The sequence below is a fragment of the Tenrec ecaudatus genome, chromosome 12, assembly GCF_050624435.1.
Source record: "Tenrec ecaudatus isolate mTenEca1 chromosome 12, mTenEca1.hap1, whole genome shotgun sequence".
Lineage (NCBI taxonomy): Eukaryota > Metazoa > Chordata > Mammalia > Afrosoricida > Tenrecidae > Tenrec > Tenrec ecaudatus.
The window spans coordinates 52,830,774-52,855,241 of NC_134541.1; the positions used below are offsets into that span (position 1 = coordinate 52,830,774).

Here is a 24,468-nt window from a genome sequence, read left to right on the forward strand (position 1 = left end):
TTTACCTGCTTTATATATCTGCTAAGCAGGCTGCCTGGCTGACAGTAAATGTTATTATGCAGTTAACTGTTTGGTATTTAAGACGCTTATCAGAAAAGAAACAGAGGCCACACTATTTTGTTTTTATAGTAAAAGGAAGGTTTAGTTTTTTTCTTCTGTGCATTAGCAGGCATTAATCTAAGTTTATACGAAGTTAAAGTTTTTCTTCAACATACATTAAAAAGTTTTTAAAAAATAGAATTTAGAGTATTCTTTAAACTGTAAAATACAAAACATAAAACCCCAGCAACCTTGACCTATATAAAAGGCTTTTCATATAAGTGATTTGCATTCCATTAGATGTATGCTGAATGTGGTATGATGTGATAGGCTTCTGAATTATTCAGGCAACTCTCCCATTTGACATTTAGTCATCAAATAATTGACATGTTTTTAATCTATAAACCAATTTGTTCTTTCTATGCCATTCCTGATAGACACATTCTTAGAACAGCAGTGTCAATGGTACTTAAGTAAACCAGAGCCTTTTTTTTCTTATTCACATTACTGATTGTCTTTTTAAGTCATATTTAAAATTAGGGCAAGAACCATACAGTTGATAATCTGTTAAAATATTACATATTAGAATTAGAAGAGATACATTTGTCATTTATAGGGAAAAGTGTCATATCTTTAAAGACCTTGACTATTAACTGTATGTGAGAACCAATTAAGTAACTTATTGAGCTTGATTTGCCATTTCATACCTTTGCCAATCTTTCATTGGTTTGAGCAATTAAAAGGTAAGTAATTTCAGCAAAATTATGAATGAGTTCATCCTACTTGTATAATTCCAGAATAATTTCCCATTATATGAGTTATATATTTTTTCCAGTGGAAATCTGTGTACCTCCTCATTGGTCAACCAAATGATTTAGTCTCACTGTCCAGTCTTTGGTCTTCAGAGACGAGCCTCAGAGCACACAAGAGCCTCACTAGTTGAATCATAAATAGTCATTGAATAATTATAGAGCATTGTCTATAAGAAGGCCCAGTGGGCCTCACCATGAATGCCTCTCGATGAATAGCACTGTTCCTGCCTTCGAGATGTTTACTACAAAGTGATGTTCTTTCTAAGACACGGGATTGTTTGCGAACAGTGCTACTTGTATGAGTCAGTAAGAACCCATTGAGGAAGAAAAATACTGCTTCCTCTGAAATGATTTCCTCAAGGCATGATGGAGGAGGTGTATTTGAGCTGGACGTGGAAATATATGAAGGGCATCAGTCAGGACAATGTGCTAGCCTTCCAGGGGTGGGCATTGTTATATGTAAAGGAGTAGAATCTGGAAATCTCAGTGGGCAGGGGCTCGGTCTTACTGAAGTCTAAAGTTCCTATAAAGTCTAAATGAGCTTGCTATTTTTAACATGGAACTTCTTAATACCAGTGTCCAGAATTAAGATTTCCTTGTGGAATTAGATATTTATATGTAGTGTAGTGGTTAAGCGTTGGGCTGTGACCTGAATGGCTGGTAGTTCAAAACCACCAACAGCTTCTCAGAAGAAAGACGGGGCTCTGTACTCCTGTAAACAGTTACAGACTTGGAAACCCACAGGGGGCTGCTATGAGCCAGCATTGACTCCATGGCAGTGTGGCTGTCAGTGGACAGAGCAGTTACATTGTAAATGTTTGGCTGTAGGAAGATGAATCTGGCAATACTGTGGAAAATGACCCAGAAGAAGGAGACTGTGCTATATAGTACAGTGAATTACTTAATATAGCTTTTCTAGGTGTGGTTTTTGTAAATCCCACCAGATGACTGGGTAGAACCATGAAAATAGGGTGTATGGAGTACTATTGTAGGGATTGCCATCTCTCTGGGTTTAAAAGGAGCCATGTCACAAGCTAGAACAGCGATCCTGCTGCCATTGAGAAAAAAGAACCAAGAGTGCAGCTTGCATTTTGGACCACAAGATCCCTGTGTATTGAACCTCCTCAATCCAGGAGACAACTGTGACACCAAAAATGTGACAGAGAAGGAGCAGCAGCAAAGGCAACAGCACCAAGAGCACAGAACAGAGGAATGGGCTTCTTAGTCTACAGAGCAAGAAAGCTGAGTGGCCTTGGAGGTTCACTTGTAGATCGTGGTGTCTCCAAGCACTTCATGGGGCAGCTAGATTTGCTAGCCCATAGAGCTAGAGCTGAGTACCCTTGACCGAGGTTTATGGTGATGTGGAATGCTTTTACGTATTTGGTGGCAATACTAAAAGAGCTTTGTAATACCGATCGAGCAGTGCAGAGGCCCTGGGAGAGATGGGCCTGCAGGCACAGCTGGGAAAAGGTTCTCCCCAACAGACATCTGTATTCCAAACATTTTTGATCTTTAATTCTAACCTATTATTTCCCTAAGAACCCCCCAAATTATATGACTATTTTCTGTGGCCATTGTAGTGAATTACCAAACCCACCATAGAAGTGTTGTGAGGGCTGTGGGAAAGGAGACTGGGATCAAAATTAGCTAGATGATGAAGGCATGGCTGACTTCTGCCTCAGCGGATTTAGCGTTGGGGTAGTGTTGAGTTGAGTTTGAGCTTGTTGTTGAGTGTGATTTCCTTCCCTTTTGTGCCCTCCTCCTTTTCAGAGGAGGTCAGACACTTGCCCCATCCCAGATGCTTGCCCCATCCTTACTCTGGGAAAGTCAGATCAGCTTATATCGCAGAAATTGACTGAGTGTACAAATTGAATGGTGCCCATTGGAGTGGAAAGCACTAGCAGAGGGAAGAGGATGCATCAAATTAATGCTAATTCTGAATGTTAAAAGTAGCTGTGTAAATGTCAGTCATCAGCAGTAACCTGGATGGTCTACGAAGAAAAGTAGTTAATAAGTAGTGTTTTTCCATGTCTTCTATGTTAAACTCCATCTTGGGTTTTCACTGAGATATAGTTTCATGTATTTAGCGGAAACTCTATATAGTCATGTGTTTTCTTAGGAAGGTAATAATTGCACTATTCATCTCCCAAGTTTGTTTTCACTATTAATTACAGTATTTTCATTTTTAAATGAAGATAAGTGAGAAAAAAGTATTGTTTCTAAGCTTCCATTTATGGATGCACAGGTCTTATTCTAAACAAAATGTGTGTAAACATGTCTCAGCGATCAGTGGATGGCTATGGCCAAGTGCTCTCCATAATGTATTCCTTCACTCATTGTTCTCTTGATAGGGTGCTTTCACACACACACACAAGATGCCTTAAATGGTTTTGAGGTCAGACCCAATATCAAATTTTTAACAAAACTCAAGTGAATATTTTCCATAATCACTGAAGTGTTGCAGCCAATTTATGAGAATGCAGCTCCATATAAAACTAGTTTTTAATCAAGCACTTTAAGAAAGGTTAGGAATACCTCAGAGATAAGCCAAGAAGCTAGGAAAGTGGTTGAAGTCCAAAATCTGGTGCAAGAAAATCGTAAAATTACTATTGATGCAATAGCTACTAAAACTGGAACTCGCATAGCTTGGCATTTTGAATTTTAAATGAATATCTTTGTCTCACCAAACTTTTGATTGGATTGGGTTCCAAAGGTGTTGTAGTAAGATCAGCTTGCTCAGAGACATTCTCTCCCCATCAGTCTTTAATGAGAGCAAAGCTAATGAAGATAATTTTATGGACCAAATTATAACTGGGATCAAGTTTTGGATTGACCAATAATCTAGAGAGCAAGGTCCAATTAAAATAGTGACTTTTGTGGGGATGTACTGGGACAGTTGTATTCAAGGCAAAGAGGTCAGCTCAGAAGGTTACACCAAATGTTGGGTGAGATTCCAAATGGAAAGTCTTGACAGTTTTCCTTCAAGGGCACAGGGTGTTTGCAGTTAAGGTGAGGTTATTATGAAGAGTTTTAAGAAAATTGGAGTCTTTCTTCTTCCAGTTAAAGATGATAACGTAGAGTTACTCTTCTACTAAACTGAACAACAAACGATTCAGAAAGTGCAGTCAGAGGAAATTGTCCTGATCTATGAGAAAAAGGTAGTTGAATGAGCCAAGCACACACTTATAAGACTGAAAACAGGGAACTAACAGGATAAATCTGCAATGAAGATGATTACAAAGAAAATAGAGGGGGAAATGTAGATAGCAAACATTCAAATAGAAAGGAAGTCCACATCATAAAAGAACAGACTACCTTACATATAAGACCCCAGATGCTATATCTTTTGATAGCCGGGAGCCATCAGCTTTCTTCGCCACATTTGCTTATGCACCCATTTGTCTTCAGTGATCCTATCAGGAAGATGAGTACACAATGATATAATTTTTTGTTCTTTGATGCCTGATACCTGATCTTTTTGACACTTTGTGATCACACAGGCTGGCGTGCTTCTCCCATGTGGGCTTTGTTCCTTCTGAGCTAGATGGCCACTTGTTTACCTTCAAGCCTTTAAGAACCCAGATGCTATCTCTTTTGATAGCCAGGCACCATCAGCCTTCTTCACCACATTTGCTTATGCACCCATTTGTCTTCAGTGATCGTGTCAGGAAGGTGATCATTATGGAATGCCAATTTAATAGTAAAAGTGTTCTTGCATTGAGGGAGTATTTGAGTGGAGGCCTAACGTCCATCTACTACCTTAGTACTAAACCTATTAATATATGTACATAGACATATTTCCCCACCATCATATGTAAATATATTTACATATATACATGCCTGTAGTTAGACCTCTATAAGTGCCCTTTGCCTCCTACCGCGTTTCCTCGAAAATAAGACATACCCATAAAATAAGCCACAACAGAATTTCTAAGCATTTGCGCAATATAAGCCATAACCCGAAAATAAGACATAGTGATAGGCATGGCAATGTAGCATACCGGTGTGGAGCGGTAATGAAGACAGGCAGCCCTTCTCACCTGCCTCATTGTGACAGCTGCTATCTCGGAGGGGACCGCAGAGGTGAGCGCAGCCCCATCCACAAGGTCGGCTCCCCTGTCCGGTCCCAGTCATTCTGTGTGTGCTGCAAGCTGAGGCGAGGAGGGAGACACAGACAGTGAAAGTAAAAATCTCCTCAGTGAAGTGAGGAGCAGGACGCTCTGCTTCAGGTGTTGTGTGTCCTCAGGGGGAAGAAGGAAAGCTGTGGCTGCCCTTTAACTTAGCACTGTGGGTCGATGTTCCAGAAGAAGATGACTTAACTATATTTGAATCAATGTAGATTGTTGTACCATACTTAATTAAAATAAGACAACCCCTGTAAATAAGCCATAATGTGTCTTCTTGAAGAAAAATAAATATGACAGTGCTTATTTTGGGGGAAACATGGTAGTTATTTCCTCTTATTTCCATTTAATTTCCTCTTGTTCCACTATCATGCTCAGCTTTCATTTGGGTTTCAGTAAATCCTCTCGGTTACATTGCCCTTGATCATACCCTGCCAAGTCTCTTATACCCTCCTCGCCACTGATTTTGCATCACTTATTTTTCCATTATCCCTGGGTTGGTCAATACCACTTCCTTTCCCCCACCTCCCCATCTCCCTTGTCCCCCTGGAACAATCAGTACCATTGTTTTCTCTGCCAGATTGTTTATCCATCCTATCTTATCTAGATAGACCTGCAGAGATAATAATAATATGCACACACAGAAAAACAAGACAGAGCAAAGCAAAGCAACAAAAGAAAAGAAAACAACAACAACAAAAAATAGAAAAGCCAGGGCATGTACACTAGTACAGATAGGAACCGGAAACACAGGGAATCCAGGACAGATGAACCTCTCAGGACCAGTGGTGAGAGTGGTGATACCAGGAGGGTTGAGGGGAGATGAGGGAGAAAGAGGGAACTGATTATAAGGATCTATATATAACCCCTTCCCTGGGGTACGGACAAGAGAAAAGTGGGGGAAAGGAGACGTTGGACGGTGTAAGATATGACAAAATAATAATTTATAAATGATCAAGGATTCTTGTGGGAGCAGGCAGCAGGGAGGGAGGGTTAAAAATGAGCTGATACAAAGGTCTCAAGTAAAAAGCAAATGTTTTGAGAATGATGAGGGCAACAGATGTACAAATGTGCTACACACACAATGGATGTATGTATGGATTGTGGTAAGAGTTGCGGGAGCGATGGAGGGAGGGAAAAAAAAGACTTGTACGAGCCCCCAATAAAATGATTTTTTTTAAATAGAAAAACCTGTAAATAGTTCAAGGTCTGTTTGTTAACCTTTAGGAGTGTTTTCTGGTCGAGTCTGATGGGTTGCCACGCCCTGACCCCAAAGTCTATTTTTGGTACTCCCTCAGGATTTCTTTGCTCTGCTCCCCTTGCCCTTCTGTTGCACACCCTTACTGTTTTGCCTCGGTGTGGTGGGGTCAGATTGGGCACAATTCCCACACTGGGTCTCCACTGTTGATATAATAATTTCTTTTCTGGCATCGTTAGGTTATTATCTATTGTTCTTATAGACTCTCTTTTTTTTAATTTTTTGGTAAATGTTCTCTTGGTTTTGAAAATTTCTTTAAGTTTTCCTTATTTGAAAATTATTTTATAAAAAGAAATAAAATAAATAAAATAAAAAATAAAAAGCAAGATTGAAATACCATAAAAAAATTATTTTAAAAATAAATTTTAAAAAAGTAAAATTATTATACTGTAATTTAAAAAAATTAAAATTATTAGTAAGCTGTATGAGAATGCATTTAAAGACTAAATATATATTTTTAAAATGTGTTAAATCCTGAAACTTGACTGAATAAAATAAAAGCTGCAGAAGAAAAAAAAAAAGAAAATTATTTTATTTCTCGCTCATATTTGAGGCATAATTTTCCTGGATTTAGGATTCTTGGTTGGCCGTTTTTTTTCTTTCAAAACTTTGAATATATCATTCCATTGCCTTCTTGCCTCCATGGTTTCAGTGAATAAATCTGAACTTACCTAATGATTGATCTTTGTATATGATTGTCCTTTTTGTCATTGCTGCTCTCAGATTTTTTCCTTTTATCTCATATTGGAAAGTTAAATTATAATTTACCTTGTTGATTTTCTTTTGGGGTTTCTTCTGTTGGGAGTTCTCTGTATATCTTGAATAGTCATTTTATGTTCTGTTATACTTTTAGGGAAATTCTCCCTTAATACTTCATTAACTCTTCTCTGTGGTTAATATTTTCTTCTTTATATTCTGGGATATTTATCAAGGTTATGTAGTGTTTCATAAAATTTATAGACTTTTTTCAGCTTTTTGGGTTGTTTATATAGCTTGGTCTTTGTGTATTTTGGTCTTGAGAAACTTATCTCGGAGATTACTGATTATTGTTTCCATCCTTATTTTGTTTTCTTACAGGGTTACTCAGTTCTAATATTTTGGTGTTTGCCTTTTATATTTTTCTTTGAAGTGGTTGAATTATTTCTAGCTTTTCATTCATTTAGTCAGAATGATCTTTTGGAAGATTTGTGAATCCCAGTATGGTAGCTTCTGTTTTTCCTCTATTTTGATAATGTTTTCCCTGTAATATCTTAAAGTAACTGGGTTGTTTTACCTTATTTCTGCAAGTCTGTAGAGCTTGACTGCTGTCTTTGTAATGAAGAGGTTTTTATATTTATCTCAGAGTACAAAGCAATTCCCATACTTGTGTTGTGGAATCATGCTGGCAAATCAGTACTAGTCCACTCCTAGCAGAAGCCAAAGGCAGAAAACAGTGAAATATTGCCTTTGTCCAAATCTTGGTTTCGCGGCTGGCTCCTAAGTTAACAGAGGATGCCAGGTGTTGATCAACCTGACCAACATGACAGAGCAAGAGAGGCAACTATTTATAAGATAACTCACTCAAATTATTCTCACGGACCTTGTATGTGAGTTCTTGGTTTGGTTACTATATGGATGTGGGCTCATGGGCAGGCAAGTGATAGTGCTTTAAATCCTGGCCCCATGGAGGAGCACTAATTCACTGCTGAGCTGACTGTATGCCACAATGCAAGTCCTTCCAGTTCCATACCCACCCAGTGTTGGTCAACTCTCTTGGAGTCCTGGATAAGTTACACCACAGTCTGGTCTCCATGAGCTCCAGTCAGGTGCTGCAAGTCAGACCACAGCAGACCTAAACTTTCCTTGTTTGGCTGGTGTGCAATGAGCTGGTTAGGGCCTAGAACCCTGTGGGTGCTCCTGCCCCAGTTCTGACTTAATGTCTCCCCAGTTATGTTGGAGGAGTGTGCTAATCTTCTTCAGGAGAGAGGTATGGGAGTGTCAGCTCACAATTAGGATCCAGAGAGAGTGAAGTGAGGCAAAGTGGCCTGGACTGGTGGCAGCACAGGGTCCACAGCTTTGTTTTTTAGGGCTCTTAGTGTCAATTCCCGAGATGTAACTAGCATGGACTTGCCCTGGTAGTTTAGTGGTTACATGTTAGGCTGCTATCTGCATGGTCGGCAGTTTCAACTAACCAGCAGCTACATGGGAGAAAAACTGGCCTTTCGAGTCCTGTAAACAGATACAGTCTCAGAAACTCACAGATGGCAGTTCTACCCTGTCCTATAGGGTCGTTATGAGTTGGCATCAACTTAGTGGTAGTGATTTTGGGTATTTGGAATGAGAACAGTGGTCAGTTTTGCCATTCCACTGAGTATAAAGTAAGTAATCTCAGATGCAAGAATGGAGGAAAACTCAGAAACATCAAGAAAGAAGAGCTACAAGCATAATTCATATTTAGACCCCAAGATGCCTAAATGAAGAGGCAACAGCAGGAAGATGGCAGTAAAGGAGCAGAACTGAGACCAAGAGGCAGAGCAACAAAATTCCCAGTCCATGGAATGAAGAAAATTGAGGGTCTTTTTTGGTAGGAGACCCGAGTGCAGAATGGAATGATGTATTAGGCTGGGTTCTTTGGAAAAGTGAAACCAGTGATGTATGTGTCTGTGTTTCTAAGTGTGTGTCTACACTTAGACACATACACACATTTTATATACAAACATGTGTATGTGTACACTCATATTTAGAGGGAAAAATGTCAAGGAATAAAAGCTCAAACAATTGTAAAAACGGCTAAGTCCAGTCTAGTTATAGTTCATGGGTCAGATGTTAAGATGGAGACTTCTGATTCATGTAGTTGTGGGGACGAACAAAACAGGAAGCAGGAAAATGAACTAAACGGCAAAAAGATGAACCAGGAAGACCACAGGCTGGCAGATGCAGAGGTGGATGAATCCAAACACAGTAAATGAGGCTTAGAGTCAAATGACTAAAAGGATGGCTTCTGGTAGGCTGTTGGCTCAAGTCCAAAGAACCAGAACTTAATGAACCAGATACAGGATCCAGACTCAATATGATGCAAGGAATTCCACAGCATTTATCTAAGTAGTTTATATAAGGAGTATGCCAAACCCCTTCAGTAGGACTGTGACCTGAGCAAGAAGGTTACATCATTTCCCAATATGCTTATAATTGATTGGCTGCTTACAGCAGATCCCATTATAGAGTTTATTACATTGTGTTATGTAACATCATGGGGGATTATAAAGCCTTAATGATCAAACCACTGAGAATCCTGACCCAGCCATGATGACACAAAGCCTAAATATCACAGATACCTTTTGGGCACATATCAATACTCAAGGAGCTGTCCAACACTTGACCAAGGAGGGCAGAGGCCAAAAGGCCAAATGGTGTAGATCAAGGACCTTTGAGAGCTAAATGAGCACTACAAACAAAAGGATTATAACTTTCACGTTTCTGATCTGGGTTGGTAACCTGTTAATTTCTCTAATAAACCTCATAATTATGAGTACTGTTATGAGTTCCATTGCAACAGATTATAAAATACAGCAGAGAAAGTAGAGTGTTATGGAATGGATGATTGATTTCAGAGTGTAGAATAAAGAAAGTTGGAGGGTGGACACTTGTCTGACTTCTACCTCATAAGAATCATCACTGGTGCACACCTTCCTGACATGATTGCTGAAGACAAATGTGTGCATAAGCAAATGTGGTGAAGAAAGCTGATGGTGCCTATCAAAAGATATAGCATCTGGGGTCTTAAAGGCTTGAAGATAAACAAGTGGCCATTTAGCTGAGAAGCAACAAAGCCCACATGGAAGAACCACACCAGCCTGTGTGACAACGAGGTGTAGAAGGGACAAGGTATCAAACATCAAAGAACAAAAAATCATATCAGTGGGTGCCCACCTTCCTGATAAAATCACTGAAGACAAACGTGTGCTTAAGCACATGTGGTGAAGAAAACTGATGGTGCCCGGCTATCAAAAGATAGAGTGTCTGGGGTCTTAAAGACTCAAAGATAAACAAGTAGCCATCTAGCTCAGAAGCAACAAAGCCCACATGGAGGAAGCACACCATCCTGTGTGATCATGAGGTATCGAAGGGATCAGGTATCAAGCATCAAAGAACAAAAAATAATATATTGTAAATGAGGGTGAGTGCAGAGTGGAGACTCAAAGCCCATCAGTAGGCAACTGGGCACCCCCTTACCAAAGGGTTATGGGGAGGAGATGAGCCAGTCAGGGTGCAGGGTAGCAATGATGTGAAACATATAACTTTGCTCTAGTTCTTAAATGCTTCCTACCCCCCACCCCCACTATCATGATCCCAATTCTGTCTTACAAATCTGGCTAGACCAGAGGATGTGCACTGGTACAGATAGCAACTAGAAACACAGGGAATCTAGGGCAGATGACCCCTTCAGGACCAGTGGTAAGAGTGGCAATGCCTGGAGGGTGGAGGGAATGTGAGGTGGAAAGGGGGAACCGATTACAAGAATCTACATATAACCTCCTCACTGGGGGATGGAAAACAGGGAAGTTCATCAGCATAGTTAAGGGGATTGTCATAATGCCACTGGTCAACATTACTCTCAAAGGGGAGAATTTGAAACCATTCTCCTTGCAAACAGAAACCAGATAAAGATGTCCTTTATCAATATTATTCAGTATTGTGCTGGATGACTGGCTCAAGCTATAGAGTCCAGAATGGGGAATTAAAGGCACTCAAAGTGGCGAAGAAGTCAAACTATATTAGAAGATGAACTAATCTGATTGAAAATCCCAATGATGCAATAAGAAGATTATTGGAAATAATTTAAAGATTCAACAAAGTGGCAGAGTATAAGACAAATATGTAAAAATCAAAGTCATTTGAAACAATAAAGAGAACTCTGAAAACGAATTTAGGAAAACAATACCATTTGCAAAACTACTCAAAAGATGAAATACTCTGGAATAAATCTAACTAGAAATGCAAAATACCTATACAAAGAAAACTTCAAAACATTAATATAAGAAACCAAAAGAGAATGGAAGAATGTTGCTATGCTCATGAATAGGAACACATAAATAACATATTGAAAATATCAGTACTATTCAAATCGATCTACAGGTAAAATGCAATATAGATTCAAATCTCATTCTTTATTTTTTCTGATCTCATTCTTTAAATAGGTGGAAAAAATAATCATCAACTCTGTATAAAGACTATTAAATTCAGAGAAAGTAGAAGGCTTCACACTTCCTGATATCAAAACTTACTCTCTAGCCTTGGTAACCAAAATATTTGTTAGCGAAACAGTCCAAACAATGGGGCTGGCAAAACTTTCCTCGTTGTAATCTCTTTAGTTTCTTCATGTATGATGTCATTGATGCTATTCTATAGCCTGTCAGTTTTTTGATCATTAGTGTTCAGTGCATTAAGGTAGTCTCTAAATTCTGGTTGGATATATTCAAGATTATATTTTGGCTCTTGTGGATTTGTTCAAATTTTCTACATCTTCAGCTTAAACTTGCATATGAGCATTTCACGGTCTGTTCTGGTGTTGGTCTATGGCCTTGTTTTAGCTAATGGTATTGAATGTTTCCAATGTCTCTTCCCATAGATGTACTTGATTTGATTCTGTGTCTTCCATCTGATGAAGTACATGTGTATACCCACCTTGAATGTTGTTGCAAAAAGGTACTTGCCATGTATAAGTCATCAGTGTTGCTAAATTTGGTCATGCGATCCTAGAGTCATTTCTATCACCAAGGTCATATTTTTCAACTACTCATCTTTTTTTGTTTCTAATTTTCACTCTCTAATTAATCATCAGTAATTATTAATGTACCTGTATTGCAAGTTTGATAATTTCAGAATGTAGAAATTGGTAAAAATCTCTAATTTACCCATCTTTGGCATTAGTGATTGGTATATAAATGTTAATAGTAGTCATATTAACTGATCTTTCTTCAAGGCTTATGGATATTACCTTATAACTGATAATGTTATATTATGAAATAATCTTTTCAGCAATGTATGTGATTTCATTCTTTTTTCAATTTATCACTCCTGGCTTAGTAGACCACACAATTGTCAGATTCAAAATGGCATTTGAAAAGCCTATGTTAGCTCACTAATACCTAAGATGCCAATTTTTCATCTTTGATTACTTCAATTTTCCTAGATTTATACTTCATACATTCCATGTTCTGATTAGTAACGGATATTTGCAGTTGTTTCTTCTCATTTCGAGTCATGGTAAATGATATGTATGTTACTATGTACATTCACACATGTACGTTCACACATGTACAGTCTGCTCCTTTAAACCAAGGGTGGTGAGACTTTGATTCATGTACTTTGGACATATTATAAGGAGACATCAGTCCTGGAAAAGAGCACCATTCTTGGTAAAGTATAGGGGCAGCAAGAAAGGAAGACCCCAGCAAGATGGATGGACACTGTGGCTGCAGTGATGAACTGAGAAACATAAAGATAACCGTGAGGACGGCACAGTCCTGGGTGATGGTTTGTTCTGTTGTACATAGGGTCCCCGTGAGTGGAAACTGACACAATGGCACCTAACAACAACAATCTTGAAGCTGGACATCAGACTTGGTAAAATTGAAAGTCATTACACACAAAAGGTTCAAATTTAGCAGTAGCTGTGAGAATCGCAGTCCAGTGTACACAGAATCACTGTGAGGACCGACCCAACTCTACCTTTTTTTTCCAAACATGTTTACAATTTTGATGGTTGTTTCCTCTATTTCTTGACTCTCTTGGACCAATGGGAACTGGGCCTGAAGTCTGCTTCTTCTCTTAGTAGATCAGATAAAGTTGAAAACAATTGCTCGAGTGAGTAACTCAAAGGCATTTCCTTTGAGATTCTCCTCTCTGAGACATGCTTACTCCTTTCTTTTGTATCTTCGTTGTTGTGAAAAAGGAGGAGAATTCCTTAAATTGCAATGTATTCCTAGTGCTGGATAAATAGGTCTTGAAAGTGAAAAACGTAAAGATCTCTCAGACCCACAAGTTGATTATTTGTAGGCAAAATATTGAATGATGCAGAAGACATCAAGAGAAGATGGAAAGAATACGCAGATTAACTGTACTATAAAGAACTAGCTGACAGTCCACCATTTTAGGGAGTAGCACATGAGCAAGAACTAGTGGTGCTGAAGGAAGAGGTTCAAGCTGCACGGGCTCCAGGAGTTGACGGAACAACCGTTGAAATGTCTTCGAAAGCTGAAGAAGCACTGGAAGCCCTCACTTTTCTATGTCAGGAAATTGAAAAGACAGCTAACTGGCCTACTGCTCATTCCAAAGAAAGATTACAGAATGATCAAACTATGGAGCGATATCATTGATATCACACACAAGTAAGTAAGTTTTTACTTAAGTTCTTTAACAATGGTTAAAGTCACACATTGACAGGGAACTGCCAGAAGTTCAGGTCAGATTTAGAAGAAAATGTGGAACAAGGGATATCATTGCTGATGTCAGATGAATCTTGGCTCAAAGCAGAGAATATCAGAAAGATGTTTACTTGTGTTTCATTGACTATGTAAAGGCATTTTGTTGTGTGGACCATAATAAACTATGGATAGCTTTGAAAAGAATGGGAATTCCAGAACACTCCATTCTACTATGAGGAACTTGCAAGTGGATCAAGAGGCAGTTGTGCAAACAGAACAAGAGGAAATTTAATGGTTTAAAATCAGATACAGTGTGCATCAAAGTTGTATAATCTCACAATATTTGTTCAGTCTATATGCTGAGCAAATCATCAGAGAAACTGGATTATATGAAGAAGAATGTGACAGAATTGGAGGAAGGTTTATTAACAACCTGTGGTATATAGATGACACACCTTGCTTCCTGAACATGTGGAGGAATGAAGATCAACTACTGTAGCCTTCATTATGGATTATAACTCAATGCAAGGGAGACCAAAGTCTTCACAGCTGCACCAATAGGTAGCAATATGATAAATGGAGAAAAGATTGAAGTTTTCGAGAATTTTGTCTCACTTGGATCCACAATCAATGCTAATGGAAGCAGCGGTCAATAGATCAAAAGATGTCTTGCATTAGGTAAACCTGCTGCATAACAAGGATGTTTCTTTGCGGACTAAGGTACGTTTGACCCAAGCCATGGGATTCTCTATTGCATCATATACATGTGAGAGTTCGACAGTGAATAAGGAGGACTTGTAGAAGAATAAATGCAACTGAATTGTGCCGGAGAAAAATATTGACAGTAGCATGGACTGCTAAAAGAACAAGTAGTTCTGTATTATAATAAGTAAGGCCAGAGTGCTCCTTAGAGGAAAAAGTGACAAGATTTCATCATACAGACTTTGGACATATTGTCAGGAGAGACCAGTCCTTGGAGGACATCATGTTTGGTAAAGTGGAGAAGCAGTAAAAAAGAGGAAGACCCTCAATGAATTGCATTGACACAGTAGCTTCATCAATGAGCTCAGGCATAGGAATAATTGTGAAGATGGTGTAGGGCCAGGCAAGTTTTCCTTCTGTTAGGCATAGGGCCGCAATGGGTCAGAGCCCATTGATGGCACCTAACAACAACAACTACAGAGAACCTGATGGCATTTTTAAAGTTACAAGAGACTATAATAAAACCTACTGATCTAGAGCTGAAGAAATTCACATTAAAAATAGTGTTACAAGATAAAGTTCTAATTGCACTCTCATTTAGATCTGCCCACAGACATCAAGAAGAAATTATAGAAGTTAAGGATCGATTCCAAAATTCTATAGACCTTGCTAATAAGTTTTGAGAAAACATGAGAAGTGGTCTGTTCACAAGAAAGAAGTTTACTCGAACTTTCTCTGTTTGTCTTTGTCTTAGGCTGGGCTATCTAGAGAAATCAACCAGTGACACTCACCTTTGTACATGGAAGAGCTTTAATATAAAGCAGAAACTTGACATCGAGAAGGCACCCCAGCCAGTCCAAATCCAGTTCATTGGTCCGAAGCTAGCCAGACCCTTTTCAGACTCAAGTAACTGCAGGCCAGTGACAGTGAAAGGTGACAGGTGAAGTGGAAGGAAGGGAAGTCACAGACCATTGACTGCAAAGTCATGTGGATCCAAGGTTGGTGCAGACATCACCAGGTGCTGACACCTCTCAGGGTTGAGTGGCTTGCATGGGGCTACCACTGCAGGCAAACCAGAGTCCCAGCAAGGATGAAGGCAAAGGGCAAGAGAGAGGTAGGACGTTACCAGTTTCTCTCTCATAAGAAGTCCACACCTCCTCAGAGGCAGCAGCAGTCTGTGGCTTATTTAACAGCTTGGACTCCACCCCTATACTTTCATACAAATTCAAGTTGACATAAAGTCTTGTTGCCACATTCACTATACCAGCTCCTTATAGATGAAGGGAACTGAAATACTTCTTTAAGATTTTTAGAGGCTGAAATGTTTACTTCAGGCAGAAACAAATATATTTGAAAACTTTCTAAAGGCATTGGGGTCTTTGAATGTCTATCACTTCCAAGATTGCCTAATAGCTATAAGTTTGAGTCTTTCATGCTTTTACCACCTGTTGTTATAATCCTTACTTATTATCTTCTAACCTAGACTTGCAGTTTATGTTTGCCTTGGTAGATATATGATAAAAGTATAAGATGGTCCAAAGTTACCGTTCATAAAATCTTAGGCACATATTTTACACATAAGATGGCCAAGTTCCTGACTTGGTGGCTAAATCAGTTAGATGACTGAACTTAAAATTACTCCCTGTACTGAATCAAATACCAGACAGCCTTCCTTCTGATGGGTGACCCACCTGTAAGTACAATATGATTATCTCCACATATGCTACTTGTTATATTATTTAATTTAAAATTCTGTTAGTTTAATGTCGTTATCTTTTGCCTTTTAAGGTGATAGACACTTGCATTAAGAATGCTTCTGTTAGGGCAGCGGGAGTAGATGAGCCAGTCAGGGTGCAGTGTAGCAATGATGAACCATGAAATTTTCTTCTAGTTCTTGACTGCTTTCTGCCCCTCCCCCCCACACCCACAACTCCCCACTATCATGATCCCAAGAAAAGTATGATCAGGGCTGTATACTCTCACCATACTTAATCTGTAAGCTCAACAAGTGATCAGGGAATGTGGATTATGTGAAGAATTTGGCATCCAGAGGAAGGCTTTTGAATAGCTTAAAATATGCAGATGACACAACCATGCTTGCTGAAAGTACTTGCTGACGGAGCTCAAGGATGGCAGCCTTCGGTATGGATAACAACTCCATCTAAAGATGACCAAAGTACTAACATCTGGATCAATAGGTTAGTAACATCATGACAAATTGAGAAAAGAATCAGGTTGTCAAGGCTTTCACCTTGATCCACAATCAATGCTCATGGAAGTAGGAGTTAAGAGATCAAAAGACAAGTTGCATTGGGTAAATCTGCTGCACAAGACCTCTTTAGAGTGTTGGAAAAAGGATTTGATTCTGAGGAATAAGGTGCCCCTGACCCAACCTGTAGTATTTTCAATTGCCTTGTATTATGTGAAAATTGGACATAGGATAAGGAAGACTAAAGAATGAATGCATGCAATGGATTGGGGTGCTGGAGACGATTATTGAAAGTACCACAGACTGCTGAAAGAACAAATTTGTCTTGGCAGAAATATGGCCAGGATCTGTGATGCTCACCTTCCCTGACATGATTGCTGAAGGCAAAATGGGTGCATAAGCAAATGTGGTGACGGAAGTTGATGGTGCCTGGCTATCAAAAGAGATAGTGTCTGGGGTCTAAAAGGCTTGAAGATAAACAAGTGGCCATCTAGCTGAGAAGCAACAAAAGCCACATGGAGGAAGCACACCAAGCCTGTGTGATCATGAGGTGCCGATGGGATCACATATCAGGCATCAAAAACCCAAAACAAAAATCATATCAATGTGAATGAGGGGGAGGGTGGAGTAGAGACCCAAAGCCCATCTGTAGACAATTGGACATCCCCTTACAGAAGAGTCATAAGGAAGAGACGAATAAGTTGGGGTGTAGTATAGCACCAATGAAACATACAACTTTCCTCTAGTTCTTTAATGCTCCCCCACCTACTAACATGACCCCAATTCTATCTTACAAATCTGACTAGACCAGAGCATGTACACTGGTACAGATAAGAGCTGAAACACGGGAAATCCAGGAGAGAGAAGCCCCTCAGGACCAATACTAAGAGTAGTGATACCAGGAGGGGAAGGGAAAGGTGGGCAATTAAGGGGGAACTGATCACAGTGATCGAAATATAACCCCCTCCCAGGGGGATGGACAACAGAAAAGGCATTTTTCAGTGTAAGACATGTAAATATATATATAAATTATCAAGGGTATATGAGTGAGGGAGGGGAAGGAGGGGGAAAATGAGCTGATACCAGGGCCTCAAGTAGAAAATGTTTTGGAGATGATGGCAACATATGTAAAAATGTGCTTGATACAATGAATGGATGTATGGATTGTAATTAGAGCTGTATGAGCCCCCAATAAAATGATTTAAATTATTGAAAAAAAGAAATATGGCCAGAGTGCTTCTTAGAGGCAAGGATGGTGAGACATTGTCTTATGTACTGTGGGCATGTTGTTCAAAGAGACCATTCCCTGGAGAAGGAGACCATGCTTTGTAAAGTGGAGGGGCAGTGAAAGAGAGGAAGGCCCTCAGCAAGATGGAGGACGCAGCGGCTGCCACCGTGGGCTCAAACTGGGACAGTTATGAGCATGGTGGCAGAGTGGCGCTGTTTCCTTCTCTTTTCTGTCGGCTTGTTTTGGGTCAGAACCGATGAATTGCACCTAACAACAACAAAGGAGAAAGTTATGACAAACTAGTGGGAACTGCAGCATTGCATGTTATAAAATGAGAGTAAGAAAGAAAACACTTAGTCCAGCAATCACAGTGGCCTTCTTAAAAACCTTAATCCCTAGTTAGGTTATTGTTAAATTTGAAAAACTCTTTAAGAAATTTATTAATCACCTTGGAACAAATAGCAGACAATCTACTGAGACAGGAACATAACAAATGCTTAAACTCTTTAGTCCAAGGGCCCCCAAACGACAGCAGTTTTGAGCTTTATTTTTACTAGGCAGCAAGGTAGAGTCTGTACAGTAGTCAATACTTCTTGCGGCACATAGGTGCATAATACAGAGAAGGTAGAAGAAGACATACACCAAATTAGACAGTAAGGCAAATATGTACACATTTTTACAATGCTATAGACACCTAATATACTTGAGTTGGTCCCATCAAGAATAGGCATGTGAGGAAGGTCGACGTTACACGGAAGACTAGTAATTCTATCTGCATTCCACTCAAGTGTTAGTCTTCACGGCTGCTTCATATGTAGAGGGGAAAAAAACAGCTTGAGACATGGTAATGAACATAGGTCTTAATCACCACTGTGAAGTCTCCTATTGAAGACAGCCAAGGTGGTAACCAGTGGGATACCAGCACTGTGAATTTAAAGCACCTGCTATGGCCACCATCTTAAGCTCAGGTTAACTAGCAGTGTTCTATTTTCAAGCTCTAATCAAGAGGAATAAAGGCGTCACTCCCAGAAGCTGAAAGGCACTTGTTCTGCAGAAGCTGCAGCTTGCACTAACAGCCCTGTCTCCATCCTGTACCTTGAATAAGTCCAAAAGTACTGTAGTACTCTATCTACACACATACCTCAAAGCACTAAACTACACTAATGGATAGGAAAAGTCCTAGAAAAATCAGGGAGAAATAGTGTGCATACAGAAAGAAAGAGATACATGCACATACACCAGTTAGAAAGTGTGGACTAAAAGTGTTCTCAGAGCTAAGACATGTAGAGACAGGGAGTTATTTTCTTTTCCCTTTCATTTCAGGTGGTTAGAGCAACCAACCCCTTCTGACTTTTTTTAATAATAAAACCTAAGAATCTTTTCAGTGTGAAATAGAGGAGGGAGAAATGCATAGTAATATGTGTTTTTAGTCTTACATTGTTTTTAGACAGACACAGCATTGAGGGGGACCAATCCATTCCTCACCTCTCATTTATTTTGTTTCATGATGATTAAGACTTTCCCTTAAGACAACTGTTAGGTTTCTGGAATTGATAAGACCTCAGTTCTTGGCTTTGCACGATGAAAAAATTCATGCTGAAACCCATTATGTAATCCAAGTGGGTTTTTATGAAGGACAAGTTTCAGGTTTCACAGTCTCAAAGGGGTTCACAACTGGGCCCACATAACCCCATGGAAAAGAGTACCCTTGCATGTGGATCTTGGAGTGGGAATCCAGGAGCCCAAGAACCCTAGAGGCTGTGGGCCTCAAGTAGGCCCAGAACTGTCTCATGTGCATGTGACCAGGAGCAGGGTAAGAGAGCGTCCCAGAGCATGCTCCCTGCCTTTATTCTAGCCCACCCCCTGGCTGGGTGAAGGCGTGGCTGATGGTATTGGCTGTTAGTCCCACCTGGGTGATATCATGAGCCTGGGCCTAGTTTGGCCCAGCCAGATGTATCTCCCAACTGATTCAAGGGCTTGAGTACGAGCATACTCAGTTTGTGGTCTTCATAGGTGTCTAATGGTTGCCTGATTTCTTTCCAGTCTCCTCTATGGGGACCTTTGCAGGCATGGGAGGGACAACCTCCTTTCCCTAAACTAGCTACCTAACACAACCCTTGTGTGTTCCTGTTGGGATTTTCTGAACCAACAGACCGAATCGATCCTGAGGAAACTTAGAGGGGAATCCATGAATAAGCTTAGACCTATGTGTCACTCATAACCTCAGTACTCACAACCTCAAATCCAGCATCTCCACTCACTCCCCTTATTATAGAATAGGAGTGATTTCTACTCAGAGAGGCAGGATGGTGATTCTCTGTACCTCATATAAGCAGAAAGCAGCACAAAAGGAGGGACCTCTGCCTCGGATCCCACAAAGAATTATGTGTATGAAACCTCTCAGTGGGGGATGAGACAGGACAAGGGAGTGAAAGTGAAGATTTGGACAGAGCATGTGTGGAGTGTAGGACAATGTCTTTGAAGTACATTTCCCAGAACCTCTTACTACCCTTAGCAAAAGTTCCCCCCAGGAGGAAGTCCCAAAGAATCTTATATACTGCATATGCATGGAGGAGGTAAGAAATACTGAGACAGCCCATACTGGCTGGGAAGGATTTCTTCCTCCTATGAATGAATTCGTTAAATTGCTTTGTTTGTCCTATGTTGTCAATATTTACTTCCAAAAGTAAATATTTCCCTTGGTAAGACATGAACCTGAATTCTGATAACGCACTATGGAAGTTATATCTGACCAAGTCCAAGAAGCAATACAGGATTAGTAGTTATATATAAAATTAGTTGTGATTTGGTTCTTTCAATAGCTAAGCAAACTAACCTCCGAAACAATCTTTATTAAATAAAGACAATCAGAAGGGGTTTTCTGTTTATCCTTCAGGCCAGAATTGGGGAGTATAACGGAGCTAGCTGTCTTTTATTTACATGTCTGGTCTGCAGGGATTCCTTTACTTCTACAAGGGAGTTCCGTGTTCTTTGTATATGTTCCTTCTTCATCTGTCTTTCCTGTGTTCAATTTGCTCCATCCTGCATTTCCAGATTAGCAGAGAGATTTGTTAGGGCTACCGCCCCTATTTCCTTGTGATGTCACTTTGGTAGTTTGGTGGTCAGAAAGTGAATGCTAAGTACTCAAGATCGCATTATGACAGTTTCAAGGTTTGGGATGTAATCAGGGCTCTAGCATCAATGCTTTTGGTTTAAGGCACTGAGCCAGTTCTTCTTGATCAGAAATTGAGGATAGGACATCAATGATCAACCTGAGCTTTGCTGGGGTCCTAGATAGCAGCCATGGCAGGCCCTTTAAACTCAAGGTGCTGATTTTCCACCAGATAGTGTCTGGTTCTTCACCAGGATTTACATGTGAGTGAGGTCTCCATAAAGCATAGTGTAGTATAGATCAGAGCAGAGGTGCTTCACCTTGGTCTAAGCCATTCTCTTTTCTCTACCATGTGCAAGACACTGAAAGGTAAGTGTACTTATGGTATGTCTACTAAGAGCATAATGCAAACGTAAAATACTAATAACCCTTTAAAAACTGACCTAGCCCACGTGCCTATTCCTGATAGTAGTAGCTATGCAAATATAACTGATGTCAACAAGGGTGTTACCGTGTGTAGCCATGTGACTTATTGTCTTAACTCTGCATATATCTTGTTCTACTTCCCTTTGTGGTTTATGTGCTGCATAAAGTATTAACTATAGCATAAACTTTACCATGCTGGGCTAGTAAAAAATCCAAAGCCAATCTATTTCCAGTGACTCTTTGACAAAAGAAGGTAGGGATCTCTGTTGTAGTACTTCTTTCCCATCATCAAATTCATCTGCTTTTTCTCCCATAGTTTCTCCTCTGATTTAACTATGCCATAACTAGGAGTTTTAAAGCTCTCAAAAATGACCAGTCCTAATTTGATTATTTGGATTAAAGGATTTCCTAACTCTTGTTTTATAATATGCAATGGTTTGATATGAATATACCAATATTTACTTGCATCTTTATACTATAATCATCTAAAGGTAATCCAAAGTTACCCAAGTACACTGTGCATATATTCCCATATATTTAAGAACTACAGCTTAAATTATGGATGACAGTGAAACCCCAAATCCATTTACAGAGTCCCTGCAAGGATTAAGTCTCCATTGAATTTCCAAAGACCATTGTCCAGGGATGTGAATAGTCTTACCCTCAGACAGTATGCATCAGAAAAGGAATTAATGCCTTACTCAATGCAAGAACATGTTGTCCTATTAAATTGGCATTCCAGGAGGCACATCTTCCCAACACTATTGCTGAAGAAAAATGTGTGCATAAGCAAATGTGGTGAAGAAAGCTGACGGTGCCCAGCTATCGAAAGATGTAGCATCTGGGGTCCTAAAGGTTTGAAGATAGACAAGCGGCCATCTAGCTGAGAAGCATCAAAGCCCACATGGAAGAATCACACCTGTCTGACCACGATGTGTAGAAGGGACCAGTTATCAGACTTCAAAGAACTAAAAATCATATCAGTGGGTGCCCACCTTCCTGATAAGATCACTGAAGACAAACGTGTGCATAAGCAAATGTGAAGAAAGCTAATGGTGCCTGGCTGTCAAAAGATAGAGTGTCTGGGGTCTTGAAGATAAACAAGTGGCCATCTAGTTCAGAAGCAACAAAGCCCACATGGAAGAAGCACAACAGCCTGTGTGACCACGAGCTGTCGAAAGGATCAGGTATCAAGCATCAAGGAACAAAAATTCATATTGTAAATGTGGGTAAGTGCAGAGTGGAGACTCAAAGCCCATTGGTAGTCAACCAGACACCCCCTTTACTGAAGAGTTGTGGGGAAGAGATGAACCAGTCAGGGTTCAGAGTAGCAACGATGAAACATGTAACTTTCCTCTAGTTCTTAAATGCTTCCTCCCCCTCACTATCATGATCCCAATTCTACCTTGCAAATCTGGCTAGACCAGAGGGTGTATATAGTTACAGATAGCAACTGGAAACACAGGGAATTCAGGACAGATGACTCCTTCAGGACCAGTGGTGAGAGTGGTGATGCCTGGAGGGTGAAGAGAATGTGGGGTAGAAAGGAGGAATTGATTATAAGAATCTATGTATAGCCTCCTTCCTGGGGGATGGACAGCAGAGAAGAAGGTGGGGGGAGACGTTGGACAGTGTAACATATGACAAAATAATAATTTATGAATGATGAAGGGTTCATGAGTGGGGGGAGTGGGGAGGGAGAGGGGAAATGAGCAGTAGATATTAAGGGCTCAAGTAGAAGGCACATGTTTTGAGAATGATGATGGCAATAAATGTACATATGTTCTTGACACAATGGATGAATGTATGTATTGTGATAAGAATTGTACAACCCCCCAATAAAATGATTTTTTAAAGGAAAGAAATTCATGCAGATATAGGTAGCTTAAATTTTAATATCTTGTCATTTTTTCCCTTTTGATCCATTTTTAATTTGTTCTAGTTTTTATTATTTTCCATGTTCTTTAGGACTGATGTCTTTCTGTGTTTTACTCTTTTAGGGGATGGGGGGGGGGTGTTAGGCCAGGTTGACTAGAGAAACAAATTCAAGGATACTCATATGTGTAAGAGAGAACTTTTTATCAAAGAGTAATTGTATATTGAGAAAACATCCCAGCCCAGTTCATATCAAGTCCATAAGTCCAACATTAGCCCATATATCCGATACCAATCTAGAAAGTTCTCTTCAGACTCATGAAACATATGCAATGATGTTGAATACAGGAAGCTCACAGGCCAATGAGTATAAAGTCTTGTGGATCCAGTGGCAGTGTTAGCAGCTCATCACTGGCCTGGATCTCCACATGGCTCCTCCAGCACCAGGGCTCTAGTGTAGCTCCATGTGTCTTGCAAATAGGAATGGCTTTCAGGGAGTGAGTGTGTGTCCTCCTCCAGTGAGCTATTTCTCTCCTTAGCGCTTCCAAATGAGATCATCAAGTTGTGACCTGATTGACGGGCTAAACTCCACCCCTTCACTTTTAAGTTTCAAACTGACAACAGATTATGCAACTACAACGGGGAATTGTATAAATTCCTTAAAATGAAATCCATGATAAGTAAATCTACAGAGATAGTAACTGGAATAAGAGTTTCTAAATGTATAGCAGGAGAAGTTTGGTGAAATGGAGAGCTATTAACAATGAAAAAAATGTTCTAAAAATTTTCAAATATATTAAAACCATTAAATTATATGGCAAATAAATATATGTCAACAAAACTGTTAAAAACAATCTACACATGAGATCACCCAAGTAAATCTGCTGCGAATAGGAATTGGATATTTCAAACTACTGTAATTAGATCCACCACGCAGACACTCACACCCATAAAGGGCACATAACATTTCTTGAGAAGCAGAGAGTGTAGAAAAATTTGCATGTGGCAACAGTTTCTTTTTTAAAACAATTTATTAGGGGCTCATATAACTCATCACAGTCCATACATATACATACATCAATTGTATAAAGCACATCTGTACATTCTTTTCCCTAATCATTTTTTTCTCCTCTTTTCTTTTTTTACATTTTATTAGGGACTCATAGAACTCTTATCGCAATCCATACATATACATACATCAATTGTATAAAGCACATCCATACATTCCCTGCCACAATCATTCTCAAAGCATTTGCTCTCCACTTAAGCCCTTTGCA

The 24,468-nt window shown here is 39.7% G+C and overlaps 1 protein-coding gene across 4 annotated transcripts in view; it reads left to right on the forward strand.

The window, feature by feature from the left end:
- Window positions 1-24,468, forward strand: part of KIZ (kizuna centrosomal protein) — a 174,980-nt gene that overhangs the window by 28,536 nt on the left and 121,976 nt on the right. The window lies entirely within an intron of this gene.